This window comes from Marmota flaviventris, chromosome 2 (genome assembly GCF_047511675.1).
Source record: "Marmota flaviventris isolate mMarFla1 chromosome 2, mMarFla1.hap1, whole genome shotgun sequence".
NCBI lineage: Eukaryota > Metazoa > Chordata > Mammalia > Rodentia > Sciuridae > Marmota > Marmota flaviventris.
Window position 1 is genome coordinate 164,344,612 of NC_092499.1, and position 26,139 is coordinate 164,370,750.

At 35.7% G+C, this 26,139-nt stretch overlaps 1 protein-coding gene across 5 annotated transcripts in view; it reads right to left on the reverse strand.

The window, feature by feature from the left end:
* The window catches only part of Macrod2 (mono-ADP ribosylhydrolase 2), a 1,986,218-nt gene that overhangs the window by 1,673,700 nt on the left and 286,379 nt on the right, over nt 1-26,139 (reverse strand). The window lies entirely within an intron of this gene.

The window sequence follows — 26,139 nt, forward strand, 5'->3', positions numbered from 1 at the left end:
ACTATTATGGTTAAGAAAAGTCTGCCATGTGTTCCAAGAGGTTTGCAAGGTGTTGCTACTTCTACTATTCTGCTGACACAGAGCTCTTCAACTGTGAAATTTTAGTCATTATTCATTTGCTATCTTAACTGTTTCATGACAATTTTTCTTTTGACTTCCTGTTATGGAGAATGGCTGTTTTCTAGGACCATTGCATTGACTATATTCCAATTAGTATACCTTTCATGAGCACAAAAAATTTAATGCATGTTTTAATACTGATTACTTCACCTGCAATAAATTAGAAACATGTTTTATACTAGCAAATACACAGAGCATCAAGAGGATAAAAGCTAATTTTTTACCTTGGCTTGTTATGAAATCTAAATACATAGAGAGATACATAGATAGTTGTAGTTAAAGATGTAAGAGAGAGACAAAGACAATAGGATATTAAGGGCCACCTCTCCACCTCAGAAGGCATTAAATTGTACACATATTTCCATATGTCCCAAACTAAATGTTCACAATTTTTTACTGATAAACTCCAACTCTTGCACTAATAGAAAACCATAGGAAGAAAAAAAAAGACAATCCTAAATAAATAGCATATAGATTTAACAAAAATGCAAGTGGGAAAGCTAGGTGAAAAATAAAAGTAGAAGGAAAAAAATCACTTCCATGTTGAATGTTTGACCAAAAAAAAAAAAAAAAATGTTTTTAGACACAGTCACTTGTCACTGCATAAAATCACTGTACTTTCCCTATTAAAAACAATACTCTATCTTTTGACAAGGACGATTTATTGAAAGTATTCCCCTGAGCCAAAGGTACTAGTAAAAAAAAAAAATACTAACTACAGTTCCTGACTAAAGTAGATTTTACAGCTACATGCCAACATGACAGTTTTCATGAGGCATCTAAACAGATCCACACGCTGTACAGTACCTACAGGTTGGATGTTGAAGGAACCATCCACCACTGAATTTACTTTAATATTAGTTCACCCGCTGTTGAAAACAATAGTGGCATTTAAAATTATAATTTCTTTCTCCTATTTAGCATGATTAGCAAATCTTCATTTACCATAGTCTTGGATTCACAATTACTGTCCTTTTGGTTTGGGACTTTTGGTCAAATTAGGAAAAACAAACACATACTTATCAACAACATTAAGAATTTCAAAGTTCTCTAAAAGCCAATGACTTATTGAATGGTTTCTATTTTATAAATAGCAGAAGCCTTGCCTTCATGAATTGTGTTGTCTAGAAGTTTTAGGGCATAACCATAATCTACTGAGAGTTTATTGCTTCTGAAGTACAGAGGAAGAAGCAATTACATCTATTTGGATGGATCACCAAGACTTCATAAATAAGGTAAAATTAGGGTTAGGTGTTGAAGGGTAAGAAGGAATAACAAGAAAGCAAGAACAGCGGATCTTACAATGGAAAGAAAATAATTAACAAAATCACAAAGACAGAAAAATGGACAGTGTTTCTCAAACCCCGCTTTGCTCAAAATCACTTAGGAAGGTTTTTACTAAGACACTCAAGCCTCAATACAGACTTACTAAATTAAAATCTCTCAGGTTAACTATGGATATTTATATTTTTTAAAATTCCAAAGACAATTTTGATACTGTAAAAGACCATTGATGTAGGAGATGTTCCGAGAAAGGCCAAAAGTCCAGTTGAAATACAAGTAAGGAAGTTAAGACAAGAAATGGGGCTGGGGCTGTAGATCAGTGGCAGAGTGCTTGCATAGCACATGTGAGTCATTGGGTTTGATACTTAGCACCTCATAAAAAATAAACAATTAAAATAAAGGATGTTGTCCATGTACAAATACAATTAAAAAAAAAAGACTGGAAATGATATATATGTCAGGCTCTGTAGTATATTGAATCCCAAGCTAAGATGTCTGCATTTACATTCTTCACCAAGGCTTTGTGAGTACCTGGATCAATAAGCAATGCACTTTAGTAACATTTTGTGGAAATAAAAATACACAGAAGGATGCAGAGAAAATCTGGGAGCAAATATACAAGCTAAAAGGCTATGCAATATTTCAAGTAAAGGAAATAAGGGCTTGAATAGTGCATTGACAGTGCTGTGGAGTTAGGAAAAGGAAGGATATTCCTTCCTAATGTCCCAAAGATAAAGGAAGGAAGGAAGGAAGGGTAAGGGAGGAAGGAAGGGTAAGGGAGGAAGAAAGTCAGAGAAAGAAAGGCATACTTAAAAGATACAGGAAAGAGTAAAATGTTGAAGATGATGAACATTTTCAGCATAGGTAAGTAGAATGCTGGTGAAGCAACAAAGATTGAAGATGGGAGAAGCAGACTTCAGAATATTTTGTACATATATATTAGGTATGAATGAGTGATGTGTGCACATTCAGGTTTACATTTGCTAATTATGAATAATAGTGCCCACTTTTAACCCTCAGTAGTGACCTAGTTTGGATGATTAAAATCATCTAAGGGATTCAAAATACTTTTATGTTATGTCTCTTAATAGGTTCAAAATCAAGTCTGAAGACAGAAGCTCAGCATTAAGGAAAATAATTCATATCCAAGAGGTTGTTATTAAAGTTGAGAGGGTAGATGAGACAACCAATAGGAAGAGAGGAGAAAAAAGAGATGAGGTAAAGGACATCTACCAGGTAGGGTAGAAGAGGGAGAGTAATTCAAAACAACAAATTAACAATTAAAGGAGGGGTTATAGAAGGAGAAAATTGTGGTGGGAAGAAAACAGAACCAATTCAAAAATAAAAGTATTTTTAAAAGATGTCAAAAATATAGTCCTGATGCGATCATAGCATATGACACTACTGAACACAAAAAGAAAGAAAAAAAAAGAATACCCTCGGGGGATTATAAAAGCAGTATTTGCAGAGTAATAAGGCAAAAGTCTGTGGGGTATTAAGGCTAATGGGAGATAAAGAAAGCAGAAAACAATGATTAAAACTACCCTTTTAAGATCTAGGAAGGTGAAGAGGTCATAGTAGGTCATGGGGAGGCACAAGGTAGATAAAAAGAAAGTGAATACAGAAAGGAGATTTATTGATCTCAGGAATAAGATTGGTTGTACAGATAGGAATCTACAAAGAGGAGAGGCAGCTTATTTAATAAAAGAAAAGAAAACCGAGAGGCTCAAGAGGTGGGGGATCCAAATCATGCCTGCAATTCTAAGACAAAGTAAAGGCTGTGACAAAGAAATTATAGTTTTGGTAAAAATCACTAGTAAAGAAGAAAAAATCAGAGAGAAAGATTTGGTATGAAGTTAAGGTTTGTAATACAGGTCCTAAGAAAGATGAAGAAATGTCCCAAAGATAAAGAGGTTGGATAAGCAGATGGTTAGGTGAGCAGATGGAAAAGGAAGGACATTCCTTTTTTGAATAAGGTAACAAATACAGTCAGTTCTTTCATGGCTGGGGAAAACATTCTTGAGAATCTCTACCTACATTCCACACTCCACCCCTCCCTTAGGTTCATTAAATACTGGTAGTAAGAGATGGAGCAGATAACAAGGAAGATGTCATCCTCAGGGAACAGATATCAATTCTGCAAGGTTGTAGAAAGATTTAGAAGAAAACTTTCAATCACAGAAAATTGGAACTCAAAAGAAAAAGGTTAGATGGGCCCATGAGAAGTAATTAGAAGATAGATTAGACAAGAGGTCATACTTGCATATGGAAAAGAACAAGAAACAAGAAAGCAGAGCAGGAGAGGGCATTTCATCTAGGATATTAACAGAAGATCACAGACAAAAGGAGATAGATCATTGGAAGTCAGCAGAACCTCCCGGATAGTAGAGGCATTCTGAATAGATGGAAGAGAAAAACTAAAATAACCTAATTAACCTTGCTCTATTCTTTGAACATCAAAAAAATTAAATTCAACTTTATCTCAAAATACACACTGAAAAAGTGTTTCCACCTATGAAAACTTTTACCCAGTCTTTCCCACAAGTATCATAGGATTTCTGGTGAAGGGGTAAGCAAATCACATTATGTACCCATCCCACTCCCTACTTTTATATTACATGGGTAGAATGAGATTAGAAATGAACTTGAGGTCTCCCTTGAAGATTTTTTATTTTTTTCTTTAAGAAGTTTCAAAAGAAAGCATGCAGCCACAGGGTGTGGAAGTTGGGGATAATGGGATTTTACAGACTGATTGTGTTCAAGCATAAAAGCAGTGCTTCTTTTTTAATGCCAGCTGCCTAGAGGAGAGGGAGGGCAGTCTAGACAATTACCACCCAAAGTAATTACCCTTGAATGTATACTAGGGTTCTGATTATTCTGATATTACAAAGCTGAGGCTAGTTCATAGCTACATTCCTTTAGAAAGCATGCAGTCACTGCTGGAATTCCATATTTTAATTTTCTTGATATGGAGACCAGTGTTAATGTATTATTCCAGAAAAGTCTTGGTAAAACAAAAACCTAAGAAAACTCTCTCTTATTAAAATAAATTCCATAGATATTGGTGACATTTTATACATACAATGGATTTAATAGGTGCCTGGTGATTAGGGTGCCACTGCTATGACACTGCCTTTCATTGAGGACTTGTTAAGTATTTTATATATTTCATTGTCATTTAATTCACACAATGGTAAAGATAGGAATTACTATTCTTATTTTTCAGATGACTTTTAAAAGTCAGAGATATGTTATTCATTCAACATTTAACAATGGTTTATTGGGCACCGACTCAATAACTATGCTTAGGACTGGTATACAGCAGTAAACCAAAAAGACATGGAGATTATAGTTTGGAGAGTACAGGAATTCAGATATCAAACAGAACCTAAATTAATATAAAATGAAAATTTGTGATAGTGCCATGATAGAGAAAAACATGGTTCTCTGAATGAGCACAACAGGATAATATATTGAGATTAAATAGCTAAGGAGAAATCTAAGACCTGATGGATAAAGAATCAGCTGTGTGAGGAATGAGAAGAATAGTATTCTGAACACAGGAAACAGGAATGTGTTAAAAGTTTCAAAAAGGGAGTCATATTAGTGTGTTTAAGAATTGAAAGAATGTCTCATGCACAGTGAGCAAGATACAGGAGAGATCAACGAAGCAAGCCTGGGAAGGAGACTAGACTTCATTGTAGTTTAAGAGAAAAGTCAACGGAGGGTTTTTTAACAGGAAAGGGAAAGAGCAGGAAGAGAAAGAAAGGAGAAAGATAAAGACAAGGAAAAAGAGAAGGAAGTCCTCAGTCTGCGGGAATCACACTCTCAGATTTCAACTGTGATAAATAACTCCTGCTACTGTGTGGAGAAGAATTAGTACAGAATGATGGTAGTAAGTAGAGAGAGGAGAAAAAATGCTCAATATACTTTGAAACTATAATGGAATCCTTCTTGCATTTGTATAGTTAGTAAGCAGTGCTACAAGTAGTCTACTTCTTAAGTGTGAGCCCTTCACCATTCTCTTAAATATACAGTAAAAAGAAACACTTCAGTAACTTTAAAAGATAAATTTTAGTCAAAACAAAATCCTTTTACTAAGATAGTAACTAGAAGATATTTTCAGGATTAAATCTCAAAACTCTTTGTTGGCAAATGTAGCTTTCTCTTTCAAGGTTTACAGACCTACGATGCTGAATGATAACTTCTGGTTATCATTAGTAAATGGCTATAAACTACCTTATAACATTTGTCTTATGGCTTTCAGTCTTTTAAAACTCAGAGTTGGTAGACAAATCTTAATGTATGGGTTCACTACAATACTGCTTCCTGATCACTTTGTGTCTTCTAAGGATCATCTTATAACAGAGGGGAAAACTACCAGGTCTCCTATGGCTTTGTGTGAATTTGAGAAATATGAGAGTACTACTGCCAAGTTTATCAAGGAAAAGAATGACAAAATTGTTTTTTTTTTCAATAATATTTTGAAAAAAATAATAACCTTTGAATTACTGAAATTCTTTATTCAGAGTGTATGTACCAGACATACAAGAAGACAGATAGGTATTAAAGATCTATGCCAAGTACATACTTTTAGCCAACATGTCATAGAATCTTGTGTTTTAAAAGGTTTCACCAATTTTGGTGATGCATACTAATTATTAAATCAAAATCATAATCACTTTATTATCATAAGAATATAATGTTGGAGGGTTATTACTGAACTGTAATTAGTTTACATTTAAAAATTTACAATAGGGGCTGGGGTTGTGGCTTGGAGGGAGAGCGCTCACCTTGCATGCATGAGGCACTGGGTTGCATCCTCAGCACCACAAAAAATAAAATAAAGATATTGTATCCACCTATAACTAAAAAATAAATATAAAAAAATACAATAGAAAAACAAGCAGCTAATCTATGGCTCACAATATTTATCTAATCATTGAGCTAACTACAGGTTCATCATACTTACAATGTGAGAATTAAATGCTACGTTGATTGTTATTATTATTGAATATACTTGATATTTTACTCATGGGTTATTATCCATCACTCCCATTAAAATGCAAACTCCACGAAGACAGAGAATTATTTTTACTCCTATTTTACTAAATTTCATAAACTTATGGAGCAATACTTAGCATCTAGTTGACACATAAAATCATTGTTGGATGTAGGAATAAAAACTAAATGAACTTCAAACAATTCTATCACTGTCATCTGAAAAAACCTTGGTGGAAGCTTTCTATAAACTGGAGAGCTTTCTACAAATGTAGAATATTCTTACTAACTTCATAATACATAGCATAGACAATTTACCAAACATCTCACATCTGTTATCTCCTTTTCTTGTAACTGAAGAAAGAAACTGAAGATCAAATAGATATTGCAGCTTTCTCAGTATAAAAAAGTAAAAACAGTACAATGAGAATTCCAACTAATAAGGTGATTCCAAATCCAGGTATTTTAACTCCAGGTCACCTTCCTTTCTGTGTTGCTCTCTTTGTTTTGACTGGCTGACGCCAAGTGTGCAAAACAAAATACAATGAACACTCTATTAAACCACATGTACAATTGATATTTGAGGTGCTGAATAAGAGCATTTCTTTGAAATAAAGAGGTCTGGGTTCGCATCCAGTTTCTGCCACTTATTTGGAATATGTCTTGGGCAATAAGCTAACCTTTCTAAGTCTTACTTTCACCTTCTATAAAATAGGATAATAATAGTGCCTTTTTAATTGTGTAGAATAAATTATATATTTCAAGTAGAGCATTTAACTCATACCTGGATCACAGTAAATGCCCAATAAATTTTATTTTTACCTTTATGATAAAGAAACAATTTTCTGGATCTGACATTAAAACTGACATTTGAAAACAGTGTGACAAAAAATGGTAAGTAGAGAAACAAGATCAACAGGCTTTGTCGGCTTTCCTGTTTCCCCTCTATACCATGCACTAATTTTACAGAGGCAAATGCTAACAAAGGCATATTTCTCTCTCTCCCTAACACAGGAGAGTGCCCATTATATTTCCCTGCTATCTTCCCCTAAAAGAGCAAGTGGGAATGTCAAATGCTAGAAAGGAAAAGAAATAAAGATTTGTGTTTAAAGATTATCTTAAACATTTTAGAAATTAAGAAGTTTTCTTTGCATTGTTGTTAATAAGTCCTTGTTTGTTTGTTTGAAATGAATAACTATCTAGATGATTATTTCTTTGTTTGTCTTTCTTATTTTTGTTTTGCTTTCAATGGTGAGGAATGAACTCTGGGCCTCCTACACACTTGTACACTGGGCATGTTCTCTACCACTGATCAACATCCCAGTCCTAGATGATTACTTGCTAAGTCAAAGTCAGAATTACTAAAATGTATCCAGTGTATAAGCACCAGGGACATTGTTTCAGATGAATTAGCTACTGATGGTGGGAAAGATAAAGTGTTAACAGCCAGGTACATGTCTCAGGCAACTACAGTCTTCTGTAAGTATAAAAGCAAATTGCAACACCCAGGCTATTTCCTTCTAGATGTGAATCCAAATTAGCATGTCCTTGCTTTAGAGAGGAGGGAGATCTAATCTCTGTTTTTTTCATGAGTTTAAACTTTTTTGTTTGTTTGTTTAATTTTGTAGAGCACATACTCATTTTATTTTATTGGTTGGTCAAAACATTACAAAGCTCATGACATATCATCTTTCATACATTTGACTCAATTGGGTTATGAACTCCCATTTTTACCCCAAATACAAATTGCAGAATCACATCGGTTACACACTCACATTTTTACATAATAGCATATTAGTGACTGTTGTATTCTGCTACCGTTCCTATCCCCTACTATCCCCCCTCCCCTCCCCTCTCATCTTCCCTCTCTACCTCATCTGCTGTTGTTCAATTCTCTCCCTTGTTCCCCCCCCCTTTCCCCTCACAACCTCTTATATGTAATTTTATGTAACATTGAGGGTCTCCTACCATTTCCATATGCTTTCCCTTCTCTCTCCCTTTCCCTCCCCCCACTCGTCTTTGTTTAATGTTAATCTTTTCCTCATGCTCTTACTCCCTGTTCTGTTCTTAGTTGCTCTCTTTATATCAAAGAAGACATTTGGCATTTATTTTTAAGGATTGGCTAGCTTCGCTTAGCATAATCTGCTCTAATGCCATGCATTTCCCAGCAAATTCTATGATTTTGTCATTTTTTAGTGCAGAGTACTACTCCATGGTGTATAAATGCCACATTTTTTTTATCCATTCATCTATTGAAGGGCATCTAGGTTGGTTCCACAGTCTAGCTATTGTGAATTGTGCTGCTATGATCATTGATGTGGCAGTATCCCTATAGTACGCTCTTTTAAGATCCTCAGGGAATAGTCCGAGAAGGGCGATAGCTGGGTCAAATGGTGGATCCATTCCCAGCGTTCCCAGGAATCTCCATACTGCTTTCCAAATTGGCCGCACCAATTTGCAGTCCCACCAGCAGTGTACAAGTGTAACCTTTTCCCCACATCCTCGCCAACACTTATTGTTGTTTGACTTCATAATGGCTGCCAATCTTACTGGAGTGAGATGGTATCTTAGGGTGGTTTTGATTTGCATTTCTCTGACTGCTAGAAATGGTGAGCATTTTTTCATGTACTTGTTGATTGATTGTATGTCCTTCTCTGTTAAGTCTCTGTTCAGGTCCTTGGCCCATTTGTTGATTGGGTTATTTGTTTATTTGTTATCTTATTGTTTAATTTTTTGAGTTCTTTATATATTCTGGATATTAGGGCTCCATCTGAAGTGTGAGGGGTAAAAATTTGTTCCCAGGATGTAGGATCTCTATTTACCTCTCTTATTGTTTCTCTTGCTGAGAAAAACACTTTTTAGTTTGAGTAAGTCCCATTTGTTTATTCTTGTTATTAACTCTTAGGCTATGGGCGTCCTATTAAGGAATTTGGAGCCCGACCCCACAGTATGTAGATTGTAGCCAACTTTTTCTTCTATCAGATGCAGTGTCTCTGATTTGATATCTAGGTCCTTGATCCATTTTAAGTTAACTTTTGTGCACGGCGAGAGAAAGGATTCAGTTTCATTTTGTTGCATATGGATTTCCAATTTTCCCAGCACCATTTGTTGAAGATGCTATCCTTCCTCCATTGCATGCTTTTAGTCCCTTTATCAAATATAAGAAAGTTGTAATTTTGTGGATTGGTTTCTGTGTCCTCTATTCTGTACCATTGGTCCACCTGCCTGTTTTGGTACCAGTACCACACTGTTTTTGTTACTATTGCTTTGTAGTACAGTTTGAACTCTGGTATCGCTATACCTCCAGATTCACACTTCCTGCTTAGAATTGCTTTTGCTATTCTGGGTCTTTTGTTTTTCCATATGAATTTCATGATTGCTTTATCTATTTCTACAAGAAATGCCGTTGGGATTTTGATTGGCATCGCATTAAACCTGTAGAGAACTTTGGGTAATATCGCCACTTTGATGATGTTAGTTCTGCCTATCCATGAACAGGGTACATTTTTCCATCTTCTAAGATCTTCTTCTATCTCTCTCTTTAGGGTTCTGTAGTTTTCATTGTATAAATCTTTCACCTCTTTTGTTAGGTTGATTCCCAAGTATCTTATTTTCTTTGAGGATATTGTGAATGGAGTGGTTTTCCTCATTTCCATTTCAGAAGTTTTGTTGCTGATATACAGGAATGCCTTTGATTTATGCGTGTTGATTTTATATCCTGCCACTTTGCTGAATTCATTTATTAACTCTAGCAGTTTCTTTGTAGACCTTTTTGGGTCTGTTAAATATATTATCATGTCATCTGCAAATAGCGATAATTTAAGTTCTCCTTTTCCTATTTTTATGCCTTTAATTTCTTTTGTCTGTCTAATTGCTCTGGCTAGTATTTCAAGAACTAAATTGAATAGAAGTGGTGATAGAGGGCATCCCTGTCTTGTTCCAGATTTTAGAGGGAATGCCTTCAGTTTTTCTCCATTTAGGATGATGCTAGCCTGAGGTTTAGCATATATAGCTTTTACAATTTTGAGGTAAGTTCGTGTTATCCCTAGTTTTTCTAGTGTTTTGAACATAAAGGGATGCTGTACTTTGTCGAATGCTTTTTCTGCATCTATCGAGATGATCATATGGTTCTTGTCATTAAGTCTATTGATGTGGTGAATAGCATTTATTGATTTCCGTATATTGAACCAGCCTTGCATCCCAGGGATGAATCCTACTTGATCATGGTGCACAATTTTTTTGATATGCTTTTGTATTCTATTCGCCAGGATTTTATTGAAAATTTTTGCATCCAAGTTCATTAGAGATATTGGTCTGTAGTTTTCTTTCTTTGAAGTGTCTTTGGTTTCAGGATCAGGGTGATGTTGGCCTCATAGAATGAATTTGGAAGTGCTCCTTCTTTTTCTATTTCTTGAAATAGCTTGAAAAGTATTGGTATTAATTCTTCTTTGAAGGTTTTGTAAAACTCCGCTGTATACCCATCCAGTCCAGGGCTTTTTTTTTGTTGGTAGTCTTTTGATGGCTTCTTCTATTTCTTCCTTTGTTATTAGTCTGTTTAAATTGTGTGTGTCTTCCTGACTCAATCTGGGCAGATCGTATGACTTAAGAATTTTATCGATATCTTCACTATCTTCTATTTTATTGGAATATAGGGTTTCAAAATACTTTCTAATTATCTTCTGTATTTCTGTAGTGTCTGCTGTGATATTGCCTTTTTCATCCCGTATGTTAGTAATTTGAGTTCTCTCTCTTCTTCTCTTCGTTAGCATGGCGAAGGGCCTGTCAATCTTATTTATTTTTTCAAAGAACCAACTTTTAGTTTTATCAATTTTTTCTTGTTTCAATTTCGTTCATTTCTGCTCTAATTTTAATTATTTCTTGTCTTCTACTACATTTGCTGTTGTTTTGCTCTTCCTTTTCTAGGTTTTTGAGGTGTAGTGTGAATTCATTTATTTGTTGTTTTTTTCTTTTTTTGAGGAAAGAACTCCAAGAAATGAATTTCTCTCTGAAAACTGCTTTCATTGTGTCCCATAGATTCTGGAATGTTGTGTCTGTATTGTCATTTGTCTCTAAGAATTTTTTTATCTCCTCCTTTATGTCTTCTGTAACCCATTGATCATTCAGTAACATATTGTTCATTTTCCATGTGATGTAGGATTTTTCCTTCCTTCTTTTATCATTGATTTCCAGTTTCATTCCATTATGATCAGATATGGTGCATGGTATTATCTCCACACCTTTATATTTACTAAGAGTTGCCCTATGGCATAATATATGGTCTATCTTTGAGTAGGATCCATGTGCTGCTGAGAAGAACGTGTATCCACTTGATGATGGTTGATATATTCTATATATGTCGGTTAAGTCTAGGTTATTGATTGTGCTATTGAGTCTATAGTTTCTTTATTCAGCTTTTGTCTAGAGGATCTAATGGTGAGAGCGGTGTGTTGAAGTCACCCATAATTATTGTGTTGTAGTCTATTTGACTCTTGAACTTGAGGAGAGTTTGTTTTATGAACGTTGCAGCTCCATTGTTTGGTGCATACAAATTGATAATTGTTATGTCTTAATGGAGGATGGTTCCTTTTAACAGCATATAGTGTCCTTCTTTATCCCTTTTAATTAACTTAGGTTTGAAGTTGATTTTATTCGATATGAGTATGGCCACTCCTGCCTGCTTCTGGGGGCCATGTGAGTGGTATGATTTTTCCCAACCTTTTACCTTCAGCCTGTGTATGTATTTTCCTATCATATGAGTCTCCTGAAGGCAGCATATTGTTGGATATGATTTTTTGATCCAGGTTACTAGACTATGTCTCTTGATTGGTGAGTTTAGGCCATTAACATTTAAGGTTACAATTGAAATATGATTTGTACTTCCAGTCATGTTTGTTTATTTATTTATTTTAGTTTGGCTAGTTTTTACTTTTTGGTTATTTTCCTCCCCCTTTACTGAGATACCTCCCACTGTTAGTTTTGGGCACTATTTTTCAATTCCTCTTCTTGTAGTATTTTGCTCAAAATGCTTTGCAGTGCTGGTTTTCTGGCTGTGAATTCTTTTAGCTTTTGTTTATCGTGAAAGATTTTAATTTCATTGTCAAATCTGAAGCTTAATTTTGCTGGATACAGTATTCTTGGTTGGAATCCATTATTTTTCAGCATTTGAAATACATTGTTCCAGGATCTTCTCACTTTCAAAGTCTGTGATGAAAAATCAGTCATTAACCTAATTGGTTTACCCCTGAATGTAATCTGCCTCCTTTCTCTCGTAGCTTTTAATATTCTCTCCTTGTTCTGTATGTTGGCTATCTTCATAATTATATGTCTTGGAGTTGGTCTATTACGGTTTTGAATGTTTGGGGTCCTGTAGGCTTCCAGGATTTGGCAATCCATTCCATCTTTCATCTCTGGGAAATTTTCTAGAATTGTTTCATTTAATAGGTTGTCCATTCCTTTGGTTTGAATCTCTATGCCTTCTTCTATCCCGATGATTCTCAAATTTGTTTTTTTTATGACATCCCATATCTCTTGAATAGATTGCTCGTGGGATTTAAGCATCTTTTCTGTGTTGACCATATTCTTTTCATGTTGATAAACTTTGTCTTCATTATCTGATGTTCTGACTTCTACTTGATCTAGTCTATTTGTAATATTCTCGTTTTAGTTTTTAATTTGGTTTATGGTTTCCTGCATTTCTAGGATTACTGTTTGATTTTTTTTTAAGATCTCTATCTCCTGGTAACGCTCGTTCTTTGCCATTTGAATTTGTTTGTTTAATTCATTTTCAAAATATACTTTTATTGCTTGGACTTGCTGTCTCGTGTCTTCTCTAATATTCCTTTCCATCTGAGTTAGGTATGTCTTGAGTTCTTTCCCTATCCATGTTTCTGATGCTTCTAGGTCCTCCTGTAGATTTAAGTTGTCCTGCATTGTTTGTACTCCTTTTTTCCCTTGTTTTTTCATGATGTTCACGTTACTTTCCAGCTCTATTTGATTGCTGTGTTTCTGCTCTCTTCTATAGATTTATTTTGGTTTTGTATATCTCTGTTGTCTCTCCTTTTTGTTGGTAGACTATGCCTGCTAAAGTGGATTCCGCTGGGAAGGAATTCCGATGGCCGAGCTCCAGTGACGTCACCTCTCTGCTATGGCGGGCCCCAGGCTCCTTGCCGGGGTGTCCGAATGGCGGGGTGGGACTGGACTGTCTCTGGTTGGTTTCAGCTCCCGGTTGCCGGCGGGCGGGCGGACTCTAGCCACCCAGTCGCACGGGCAGCTGGCGGGAGATCTGTCGCCGGCGGGCGGGCGGTCTCCAGCCGCCCAGTCGTGTGGGCAGCGGGTGGGCTGTCGCCGGTGGGCGGGCGATCTCTAGCTGCCCAGTCGCGCGGTTGGTTGCTGGCGGGTGGGCGGTCTCCAGCCGCCCAGTCACGCGAGCAGCATGTGGACTGTAGCCGGCGGGCGTGCGGTCTCCAGCCGCCCAGTCATGAGGGCCTGGCCTCTAGTCCCCTGGTTTCTCCTGCTAGTCCTGGTTTCTCCTGTTAGACCAGATTTCCCCTGAGTGATGCCTCTCGGCAGTTCAAACTGTACTTTGGGCCTGCCATTTGTTGGGTGTGGAGGGTGGCTATTGGGAACCCCCCGGCACTCTATTGTTTTGATTTTTTCCCCTTGCCCCTCCCCCAGCGCTGGCAAGACAGGTTTCGTTCTCCCCGCTGATGGGAGGGGGAGTTGAAAGTCAGGTGTCTCTAGTTTTCCCCGCGTCTTTATGCAGGCTCGCTCTGATAATCCCTCCCCCGGAAAGCCTAGGAGAGATTTTATGCGAATTCCCCGCTGTATGGGAAATGAGCTGAGTAACACACACCTGTTTTATTGTTGCAATCTGTCGGAGAGTGGTGGTGGTTACTTCAGCTCTCCAAGATGGTGGCTGCTGGTTTCCTTGGTGGAGTTTCCATTGTGGGGGATGGAACTCTACCGCTTCCTTCCCCGTCTGAAATCCCGAACTCAGCCCGGGGCTCAGTGAGGGTTCAGCCAGCAGGATTCCACAGAATCCACAGCAACGTTTCTCCCTGCCTGCTGGTCGCTTCTCGGCGGCGCCCCTCCATCGGTAGCCGCAGGGCGGGCCGCGCGGATCAGTCAGCCCAGATCTCCGGTTGCACAGTTGGCTCGTGTTTGAGACTCAATTACCGGACCTCGGTGCTGGAAATCCTTCCTCTAGGTTTCAGTGCACCCCCATTTTGCTGTAAGTTCCTAACAAGATAGTTTTTTGTCGTTCTAACTCGTTATTCACCTGCGCAGTGGCGCGGTACACGGGGTGTGATGCACTCTATTCGTGGCCATCTTGGAGTCCATGAGTTTAAACTTATTTCATAGTTTATCAATTGATGATCTTTTCCAGCTACAAGAACTCAGTTAACATGTTTCTACCTCTATGAATGTTGACTAAAGTCCTTAAAGGGTTAGCCTGAGTGAAAAATCAGGCTTCAATGTATATTGTAGTGCAATAGAAGTGAACCTAGAAGAAGTGCACTACTTCACAAACACGTTAAACATTTCCTTCCCCAGACAGATTTCACTCACTCATTTCCAATTCTTCACCCTTCCTTAGAAATCCCAGACATAGATAGTAGTAGGAGCCATTAAAAAAAAAAATTAACACTTCACCTTCACTTGGGAAGAAATAACAAGGAAAAACAAAGCAGTTCAAACTAAATTGTTAATAAATATGTGAAAGTGAATTGATCTGTCATTTCAAAGTTAAAAGAAAAATGTTACATGTGACAAAACAAATATTTAATGATCAAATGAAGGAAAATGAAACTATTTATCAAATGGCCACAAAATGCTTAAGTATTTATGAAGTAAAGACTTTCCTTTAATATTAAGAAATATAGGGTTAAGAATACCTTGAAAGTACGTTAATCCTTTTTTTTCCTCTCCTTCAACCAGTTGGTAACAGATAAGAGTAACCAATTCATTCTTTTAAAATCTTTCTAAGACAAGGAATTCTAACGTATTTTAGAATCTCTGCTAAAATAAGCATTATTTAATGTAGACATTAAAATTTTATACAGTTACCTTCCAGAACACCACCACCACCACCAGTAACTACTACTATCAATAGGAAATACAGAAGGATGACAAGATATTGGCATATTCAAACACGTCATTCTTGCATGTAGGGTTGAGTGGTTAAGAAAACAAGGTTCTGGAATTGAGCCAACCTAGTTTCAAAACACATTTGTTCTACCATTTACTTGCAGGATAACTCTGGGAAAATTATTTATTCTCTCTGAACCTGCCTTTCTTAATACTGTGTGTGTGTGTGTAGTGCTGGGTATTGAACCCAGGGCTTGTGCACATGACCCAAGCATTCTACAAACTGAGCTATATTCCCAGCCTACTACTTTCTTAATATTACAAGATTAGTAAATGAATTAAAGTACATGAAGTACTTAGTATAGCCTGATAATATAGTAAGGCATAGTATTTGGTGATTTTTGACAACATTTTGCAGGATAAATAGTGTGGGTTCTAAAATGTGGCTTCTTAGGTTCAAACCCAAGCTTTCCACTGGTTACTGACTTAACTTGGGAAAAATTATTTTACCCCTCTATATTAATATTAGTAAACACATAAAAGTGATTAAGATAGCATATTGTACATGGTAAATAATCAAAAAACAATAAGTATAAATGTTACTTAAACTGAAGGCTTATGGAAGCTGAAATTTAAAGAGAATATCAGAAATTTTCTCTTCTGAAATTTTAATTGATGATAGCATTAAAAATAAATCAATACTATCAACCCAATTCACATTCATAAATCTTTCATATAACACCAATATGTAATTATGTATAGATCATACTCCTAGTAAAGTCTCACTAGTTTTAAGTTTCCCAGACTTGCCTGATGATACAGATCAACAAGAGATTGTAACTGAGCAGGTTTGGGGTGAGGCTTGGAATCTATGTATAATCAGCTTCCCAGGCTAGTCCTATGGGTAGGCAAGCTTGGAATCGCTGGGCTAGTTGAACTTTTGCCCAACCATAGAACCTGAGAAAAATATCTAGCAGTCACACCCACCTAAGAGAATTATTGTTTTATAAGTATTGTGTCATGGAAATAGGAATACTAAAAAATATTTCTTTATTCAACAAACATTTTACTGAATATTTATCAGTACCAAATACTGGTTGAGGGACAACTGGGCATACATTAAAGCAAAACTCAAACTCAACAAATCAGTCTATAAAGGTTAATTGGAAAGCAAACATACTCTTTTTTTTTTTTTTTTTAAACAGGGATTGAACCCAGGGGCACTTAACCATTGAGCCACATTCCCAGCCCTTTTTATGTTTTGTTTTGTGACAGGGTCTTGCTAAGTTGCTTAGGGCCTCACTAAATGGCTAAGGCTGACTTTCAACTTGCAATCCTCCTGCCTCAGCCTCTTAGCAGCTGGGATTACAGGCATGCACCACCACACTGGGCTTGTAAACCTTCTCTTAAAAAATAAAATTACTGGGGACTGGGGTTGTAGCTCAGTTGTAGAGCACTTGCCAAGCACATGTGAGGCACTGGGTTCAATCCTCAGCACCACATAAAAATAAAATAAACAAAACAATGATATGGTATCCTTTTACTAAAAAAAAAGTATTAAAAATGAAATTACTGGAAGAGTCAAAATGGCAAGCAGAGAGGAAGAGCATCATTGACAAAGATACCTATAATTATATGCTACCATTAGTCCTTAGGAGTTCAGAAAGAATATGGATAAGTATTCTGGTGACCAAGATGTCTGGTTCTTTGAGAAATCTATTATAGTTATTTATGACAATGCTACCATTGCTAAAGAGCTAAAAATGCTAATAATTTAGAATATCCAAATAACAAATTCAATGGAAAAATTTTTAAGGGTATAATCATTATTTTTCCCTTGATCCTTCTGAATATTAGCATTTAGAAACAAAATATGGTTGGAGTAAAATTAGCACAAATGTGGATTTGGTTTTTTTCAAGAAAAAGATAAAATGAGCTTTCATTCTTCCAAGACCCATGTTCACCCCACAAAAAGACCACATATATGTTCAAACTATTAGCAGTAAGCAATCTAGAATCTAGTAAGAACACAAGCAAAACAATGGTATGAATTAATTCTTGTTCAATGATGCCAAAATAACATTAATATCATTCTACTGAATAAAGAAAAATTATAAGATATAGTATAGGAAATTTCTAAACTTTTTCCAATGTAGTTCATTATTAATTTCATTAGGCAGTGTGGTCAAGAAATTTATGTACCAGTTTATTTATCATTGTTTATTTATATAGTTATTACAGCTTAAGATCCAAGGTAATATAATAAAATCATTAGGTATAACAGTAAATTCACTAGGTAATTGTCAGTAATCTCTTGGTCAGAGAATTTCTAGCTCTATGCATAAATTTAGAATCAAATGAACTTAAGTGTAATTATCATAGTTATTCAAATAGTATTAGTCCATAGGCACATAGTTTAAATAAAACATATAATAGGTATTACTTAAAATATGACCTTCAGGAACAAAATTTCAGGTTTTTCAGTTATCAACAGGCCCAAGAATTAAGAAAACAAAAGGCCACTTAGGACTATTATAACTACTCCTGACAGATTATTGGTGTAGTGGATAGATAGACTTCTTTTTCTATTTTTTTCTGACTTTACAAATTTCCTAATAAGAATGTACTACATTTTTTTTCTATGACTAAGAAAATTTTTTTTCTTTATTTCAGGAAGTTACCTGAAGGCCCAATTTTTTTGAACACGTATAGCAATTATAGCAAGGCCATATATAAACTTTTTTCCTTGAAGTTGTTGAATCATTCTCCCTCAAAGAAAAATTGTCTTAGGTTCTCTTCATTTTGTCTAATAAAAAATAATTCAAGAAAAAGATAAAAAGGAGTGAAATTCTATATATTACTTCCAAATGTAGATCTTCTAAAGGATGCTAAGTGATGATATTAATAGCTTCACTGGTAGGGATGAAAAAAATTCTGTTCATCTGCTATGTGATCCAAAGACACATAAGTGAAAGCTGGAAAATAAAGAATGCTTATCCTTTCCTAAAAAGAAAACAGCCATTGGAATGTGGACATAAACACTGAATGGGCTTTTATTACTCATCCTTTACCCTTTCCACCTCCAATTTCCTACTCCCCGCATCTTTATTTTATTTTTTCCTATTCTGTTTTTTCCTTTAGCATGTCTCCACAACCAGTTCCTTAGAAGGCACTCAAAGGCATTGCCATTCTCAATGATGCCACTATGAATTTAAAAAGGGACAAATGTAGTCAGACACTGGAATATGTGAAGGAAATCTATTAAGCCTTCCATTCAGACAAACATGGCTATTTCCTAACTTACGATTGATTTGTTAAAAGTATACTAGATTGCATTTATGAGAAAGGTTTAGTTATTTCTCCTTGAGCCTTTTTCCAATTTTCTTGAGTACCATGCTGATTCAATCAGTCCAGTTTCCCTGATTTAAAGCCACTTTAGAAGGCAGTAAGGATCCAAAGGGCAAGGAACTCACAGTGAGTCTTTAAAAATAACAACATAGAAAGGCATCTACCAAAGTGAGTTCAATACAATGATCTGGACAGAGTCAGAAGATGTACACCATTTTAATCCAGTGCCTTCAGCTACTTAAGATTCAGATTCCTGGCTGGACACAGTGGCACATGCCTGTAATCTCAGCAGCTCCAGAGGCTGAGGCAAAATAACCAAGAGTTCAAAGCCACCCTCAGTAACCTAGCAAAGCCCTAACCAACTCAATGAGATCCTGTCTCTAAATAAAATATAAAAAGGGCTGGGTATATAGATCAGTGGTTGAGTGCCCCTGGGGTTAATCCCTGTATACCCCTTCCAAAAAAAAAAAAAAATTGAGATTCCATTGCTGACTGTAAGACTTCAACTGACATAAGACTTCAGCTGACATACTCTTCAAAGAATCCACACAAGAGAACCCACCAATGCCTAGTGACAGAGCTTTCTGAGGTTTTCAACCTGGAACTTATTTGTTTAGGGTTTATACAATGAATAAACAACTTAAGAGACTAATAACATAAATGCCATCACTATGTTCCAATCTAGAAGTTTTTATTACAGCAAGTTTAGCCCTGGGCAAGCTGCCACAATCAGCACATTGTGATAACAAATACACTCACTGAATTTTCTTTCTAAGCAGTGTGCAGCACTTGAGTTGTTCCTGAGAATTCATGAAACAGCTGTAATCAACAAATTATAGTTGGAACAGCTAGATATAACATTAACGATATTCCTGCCTTAATTGTCAAAAAAAAAAAATTGCTTGCTTTCCAAATGAATACTATCAACTCTAACTTTTAGTAAGATCACCCAAACTAGTTCAATTGACATGACAATTAATCCCAACCTTTTCACCACCATAACATGCTCTGGGATTATAACTCAATTTCTAGAAAAGAAAAAACTAGAAATGGATGCAGATGATGAAATAATTTACCAAAATGTACCACCAGAAACAAAGTTAAATGAGATAAAATTGCTGATTTTTTACCCCCAAGTTTAAAAGATCATTGATAATGTTGAAGGTTCTTTCTGAGTATATGGTAAAATATGGCTTACTAATTGGAGTGTATTTGCAAAGTTGGAAAATCTGTTTTCTTCCCAGTTCACTATTTTGTAAACTTTTGACACATAAACTTACTGACCTTAAATTTCATAACTCTAAAGGTGCTCAATAATAGTTATACTAGACCATGCCCAAAGGATATTATTTCTCAAAACAATGAAAATAACTGAAAAATTATCAAATTTTTATTTAAAGTGAATAAAGTTCATAGCATCCTGAATAAATTCATGCACTCATATTAGAAACAAAGTAAGAGTGATTACTATGTGCATGGTGGAAAATCTTGGACAATATATAAATTAAAAATACAGATATTTTCAAGAAGCCACTGACCTAGTAAGAGATAGTGGGGAAAACACAATAATGCATCAATGTGAAAAAAAATGCCCCAATAGAGAAACATATACATGACTATACAAAAAAGAAGAGTTACCTGAATCTAACTGGAAGAATACAAGAAATTTGGGGATTTGATTGTGAAGATACTCTATGAGTAATTATAAATATAGGTATTTAATAAAAGTATCTAATCCAAGGTAAAGATTCAGAATAATTAGAGTATCAGTGATCACTGAAGTCATAGACATACACCAGAGAGGTCTGGATGATTATGAGGGGAAAAAACAGGTAAAATGGAATTTTGGGCAACAAAGAGAAATTTCCCAAAAAGAATAAGAAAAAGAATAGCTGCTCCAATTTCCTAAATATTTGAGTTCCTTGGAATTCTGTTTTAGGCCCTCTTCTCTCTAAATAATGTACAATTCCAGGATCTAATCAATTCTTTGGTTCCAGTTGCCACTGATAGTATGTCACTGGTTTTTAAATCTGTATTCATGCACTAATTTTCATTTCTAAACTTCACAACAGAATTAGGAAAGAAGGATGTCACAGAATCCAAGAAAGAAGAGAATTTTCAAAGGAAGTCATCAATATTCCCATGTATGGAGGGAAAGCAAAGAAAGATAAATAATAAAACATGTCCATTGGATTTAGAAAGAATATATCACTATTGACCTCTGACCACTTTTGAATGCATTAGTTACAAAAAAGGGACAGACTATCCTTCCAAGGAGTTTGACAATGAGGAGTAAAGAGATAAGACAAAAGTTAGACAGGAGTTATGGAAGAGAGAAAGAAAACAAGAGACAGGAGAGAATATTAGTTTTAAATGGGAGAAACATTATAGGTTTATGTTGAAGAAAAATACTTCTCCTGGTCCACTCTTTGCTGCTATAATAGAATATCAAAGGCTAGGTAATTTATAAAGAAAATAGATTTATGTGGCTCACAGTCACAGGAGCTAGTAAACCTAAGAGTGCTGGCATCTGGCAAGGGCCTTTGTGCTGCATCACAAGGTGGTAGGTCAAGTGAGTGTATAAGACAGACAGGAAGTAAGACCAAATTCATCCTCTCTACCAGGAACCCACTCCCATAACTGACCCACTTCTTTGATAACCTACCCACTCCCACTTTAATGGCATTAATCCATTACAGTGACTTAATCACCTCTCTCCCATCTCTTAGTGTTGTCACAGTGGCAATTAATACCAACATGAGTTTTAGAGGGGACATTCAAACTGTAACAGTACCAACAAAGGAAAGAAGGTTAATAGATCAAAGTCTTCAGATAAGGAAGATAAAATGGGGTATAGAACAAGGATAAAATTTTTTACCAGCAAATATGAAGAGAATTAATTCTCTGAGACACACACACACACAAAGATATATAAGCATCTCTATATGGGTGGTCAAGACCAGAAGGTCAAAGAATTTCTATTGGATGGCATTTATTTTTCTTCTGCAATTTGAGAGACAAGGTCATTTTCTAAGAGTGAAAAATAATATTTAGATAGGAGCTTTGCTGAATTATATGCCAGAATATGGCAATAAACAAAACCAACTCAGGAAAAAACAGTGATTCTATCTATCACTTCTCCAAATGTAGTACCTTAGAGTTTTGTTCTACTTCCTCTTTATATATTCACTTCTGAGGCAATCTCATTCTATTTTTTGGTTCCAATTACCATGATAATATGATATATGATGTATAATGTATATTCAGTAACATGCTGCATAATGACACTACAGTCAACAATGGACCCTGTTTGACAGTGATCCCATAAGATTACAATGAAGCTTAAAAATTCCCATCACCTAGCAAGATTCTAGACATTGTTACTTTCTAGCCTTATTCATTACTTATGTGTTTATGATGATACTGGTATAAACAAATCTAGTGCACAGTCATCTGTAAGTATAACACATACGGTTATATATAGTACATAGCACCTGATAACAATAATACACAACCATGTTACTGGTTTATGTATTAAACATAAACCATTGGTTTAGAGACCCAGAGAAAGGGGTATGTATGGAGTCTAAGAGGAAAATATGAAGCAGCTAATGAAATCTAAATAAAATATTTGAATCTTGATGCTAACAACAAGCAGACATACTAAATCTTACTAAATACTGACTAAAAAATCCACGTATCTGTGTGATTTTCAACAGCAGTACTCAGTGACCTGAGGGTAAAATAAGAGAGGGCTGGATTGACATAAGTAGAAATCTGGAGGGTGAATATTTTTTTTAAGGATACTGGAGAGCTCTTAAAACAATGGGCTATTGAGTATTGAGTATCAGCTAAGCAAAAGCGAAATGAAGAGAAAAGTTAGGAAGAAATGGGATGAATAGGATGCACCAATGTAAACTGAAATAAACAGACACATCAAACAAGTTGAGAGTGGGGATTTCAGTCAACCATAATTTCAATCTGAGACAGAGGCACAGTGGTGCCTATTAAATATTAAAAGGTAATCTCAGACTTCTTTTTTAAAGTAGTGGTTATCCTTCAATAGCTTCTCTTGTAGCTATAGAATGAACTATCTTGAACTTGGTAAAGTATAATCACATATCAAGGTAGAAAGCAGCCTAATCTGCTCTAGACTTGGCAGAATGTGTTTGGAATAGTATGGTCCATTCGGATGTAATTTTTTTAACAGAGTCTCTGATAAACATAAAGTTGCCATGGATAGACATCCTTGAAGAAAAATAATCCAAAAGTTAATTCTACTAGGAATAATGGGAATGTTCACATTCACAAATAGTAAGCAAGTCTCTGGCATAAAGGCATTCCTATTTCTTTTCTTAGACGTAAACTGGTACAGAATAATAGAGAAACAAAATGTGGTCATTCTGGTAAATGATAAAAAGTTGGAGTTATAGAGCTAAGAGGTCAGAATATTTCCAGGAACATCAATGCAGATGTTGAATTCACACAAAAGAATCATAGAAAGGATCATGTCATAGTTGCCCCTCATCCTTCTTTAGGAGATCTCCAGTGCACTTTATGAATAAGCCACTGTATGGCTCTACTAGGAAATCTTGTTCTGCTGAATGTTCCTTTAAATAAATTGGGAGGCTGTGGGATGGGGAAAATAGAGAGGGGTGTCAGAGAGGCTTAACTCTGACATCTGGAGTTGTGTTAAACTGGAAGACTACAAGCTTTAGAAAACAAACAAATTTGATGCATATTAAGTAAGTTATGAAGAAGACAGGTCAGATAAAGGGCTCCTCAAATGGGAGAGTAAGCAAAAGGGTAATTCAGTAATTTAAAAAGTACAAGCAGGTCATATCCTGGTTGCAATCTGTCTCTTCAGTGAATGAAAGCCTTGACTTTGTAACCAAAGTCAAGCAGAGGAAAAGATCACTGATTCCTTCAGATTTTGCTTGTTTCCTATGGCCTTAGACATTTATGATGGGAAGAAACTGGTGGGGTAAGACTTGAGGGAGGCATGAAAATAGATAGATTTCTCGAAAAAAAAAAAGTCCCATAAGAAAGCTGTTACTCTAAAGTTTTTTTTTTTTTTTTAAAGTTCTCCAAGAAATTCAATTCACTCTCAAAATGTTCTGTCTTTACCACAAATCTAAGCCATAGTAAGTGACCCCACCTCTCTGCTGACACATCAGAGAAAGGGACTTTGGAATTACAATTCTGAAAATAATCTGAATAATTTTGGAAATAATTTTCCCCCCCTAGAACATACAGAAGAGAGCATATCAGGCTGACACCTTGATTCTACCCTTGTGAGACTCAGAGAAGTCAGATAGACTTCTGATCAACAGAACTTTGAGATAATAAACACACACTGTTTTTAGCCACCATGTTTGTGGTAATTACACACTAATAGAAATCTAGTATACTTTCTATACATTGTTATTTTGTCTACCCAATAAATAAAGGTGAAAATTTTGAAAAATACTTAACCTAAAGAGAAATAATAGGTCAAAATAAACTCCTAGATTTCATAATAGCTATGCACAATGGATCTTTATTAAAATAAAATGCACATTTTGCAAGTATATTTGAATTGATTTTAAGGAATCCATGAAGTGTATATTAAAAAGATTCTATTACTTAGTATAATAGAGGAAAACAATTCAATATTCCCCAAATATTTTAGTTAAAAAAATTATATAGACAGATTAATAGATACAGTTTTCCAAAGAGAAGTGGAATTCAGTAGGTATAAAGGGTATTTTTTGATGAAGGAATGACAAGGGACTAACACAACTAGTCACTACACTACTACTGAATATTTATATCTGATTTATAAAGTCAATCTATGTTGATGTGTGTTCTATTTTAAACTTGAGAAAGCAACTGAACCATGACTTAATTTTTTGAACTTCCTAAAAACGAATGCCATATTGTACCTCTCCCTGCATTCCTGCTGCCTAGCTTAGTGTTTGAGACATAGTAGTTGTTACTTACCAGCTGTTTATAAATAAGTAAATACATAAACAGATGAATGAGGGTTTAGACTTTTTTTAAAAAAACCTACTCTGGATAAACCTTAGGAATGGCTCTTTCTATAACTGTTTATAAACACAGACCAATGCATACATGGAAAGAAAGGTGTAGTAGTCACTGTTGTTACTTGGTTCATATTCCTTCATCACCCAGTGTGTCAGCCTTGGAGCTACTGATGTTTGGCCTGGATAATTATTGTAAAAGATAGGATGTTCTGGCATTGTAGGATATTTAGAAGCATCCCTGGTCTCTACCTATTAAATACAAGTACCATCCCTCCCACTAGGTTGTGTTAATCAAAATATCTTCAGGTATTACCAAATCTCTTCCAGGAACAAAATCACCTCTAACTGAAAATGCTGACATTTACCTGTAGTGCACTTATATCTCAGCTTCTTAGTGTATTGGCTGCTAACAGCTATCCTCTTCTCCTGAGAATTGTCCTTAGCCCCTGTGAGTTGCCTCTCTAGGAAAGGTCTGGGAAGTTATGTCCTTCCTCCAAAGATAGGTTTAGACAATGAATGAATGGTGAAAGTGAGGAATAAAAGATGCCTGTAGATGAGATATCTCTGAGGTACTATTCATGTCCCAGTGTTTCCAGTAGGATCAGATCAAGACTATGCTTCAGTTGAAACTACATGATTACCTCGCTCCACTACCTCCCTCCATCTTATTCTATTACCTTTACTCTCTTATAGGATCCTCCTCATTCTCCCTTACTCTTTCAATAAACCACTTGCATAAAAATTCCCATCTCAAGGTCCATATTAAGAGAACCCAACCTAAAGACCTGTAAGAAAATGGGCAAGGAGAAAATAAAATGCTTCTTTGACAAGCATTAAAAGCTCATCACAAGAATTTAAGAGAGATTTTACTCAGGGTGTTAAATGACATCTGATCTTTCTGCAGAGAAGATCACATGCAACACTTAGCACTTAAGTGTAGAATGTTACCAGGGTATGAATGGTTGTGGAGGAATACGTGGTAACTTACTACCTTTTGCTCTTCAATATTTTCAACATTTTGATCAAGAAAGCATGGGCCTCAATTTTTCCTTTTCAGGGGAAATATATAATATTTATTCAATTTGTAAAAAGCATATGATTTTTCTTCATCACATATCATTGTACTTGAGGAAAACAAGGAGTATGTCTTTTTATTTGTACTGGAGATTGAACTCAGAGGTGCTTTATCACCAAGTTACATAGTCACATCCCTAGTCCTTTTTATTTTTTATTTTGAGACAGTTCTCACTAACTTGCTTATGGCCTCTCTTAG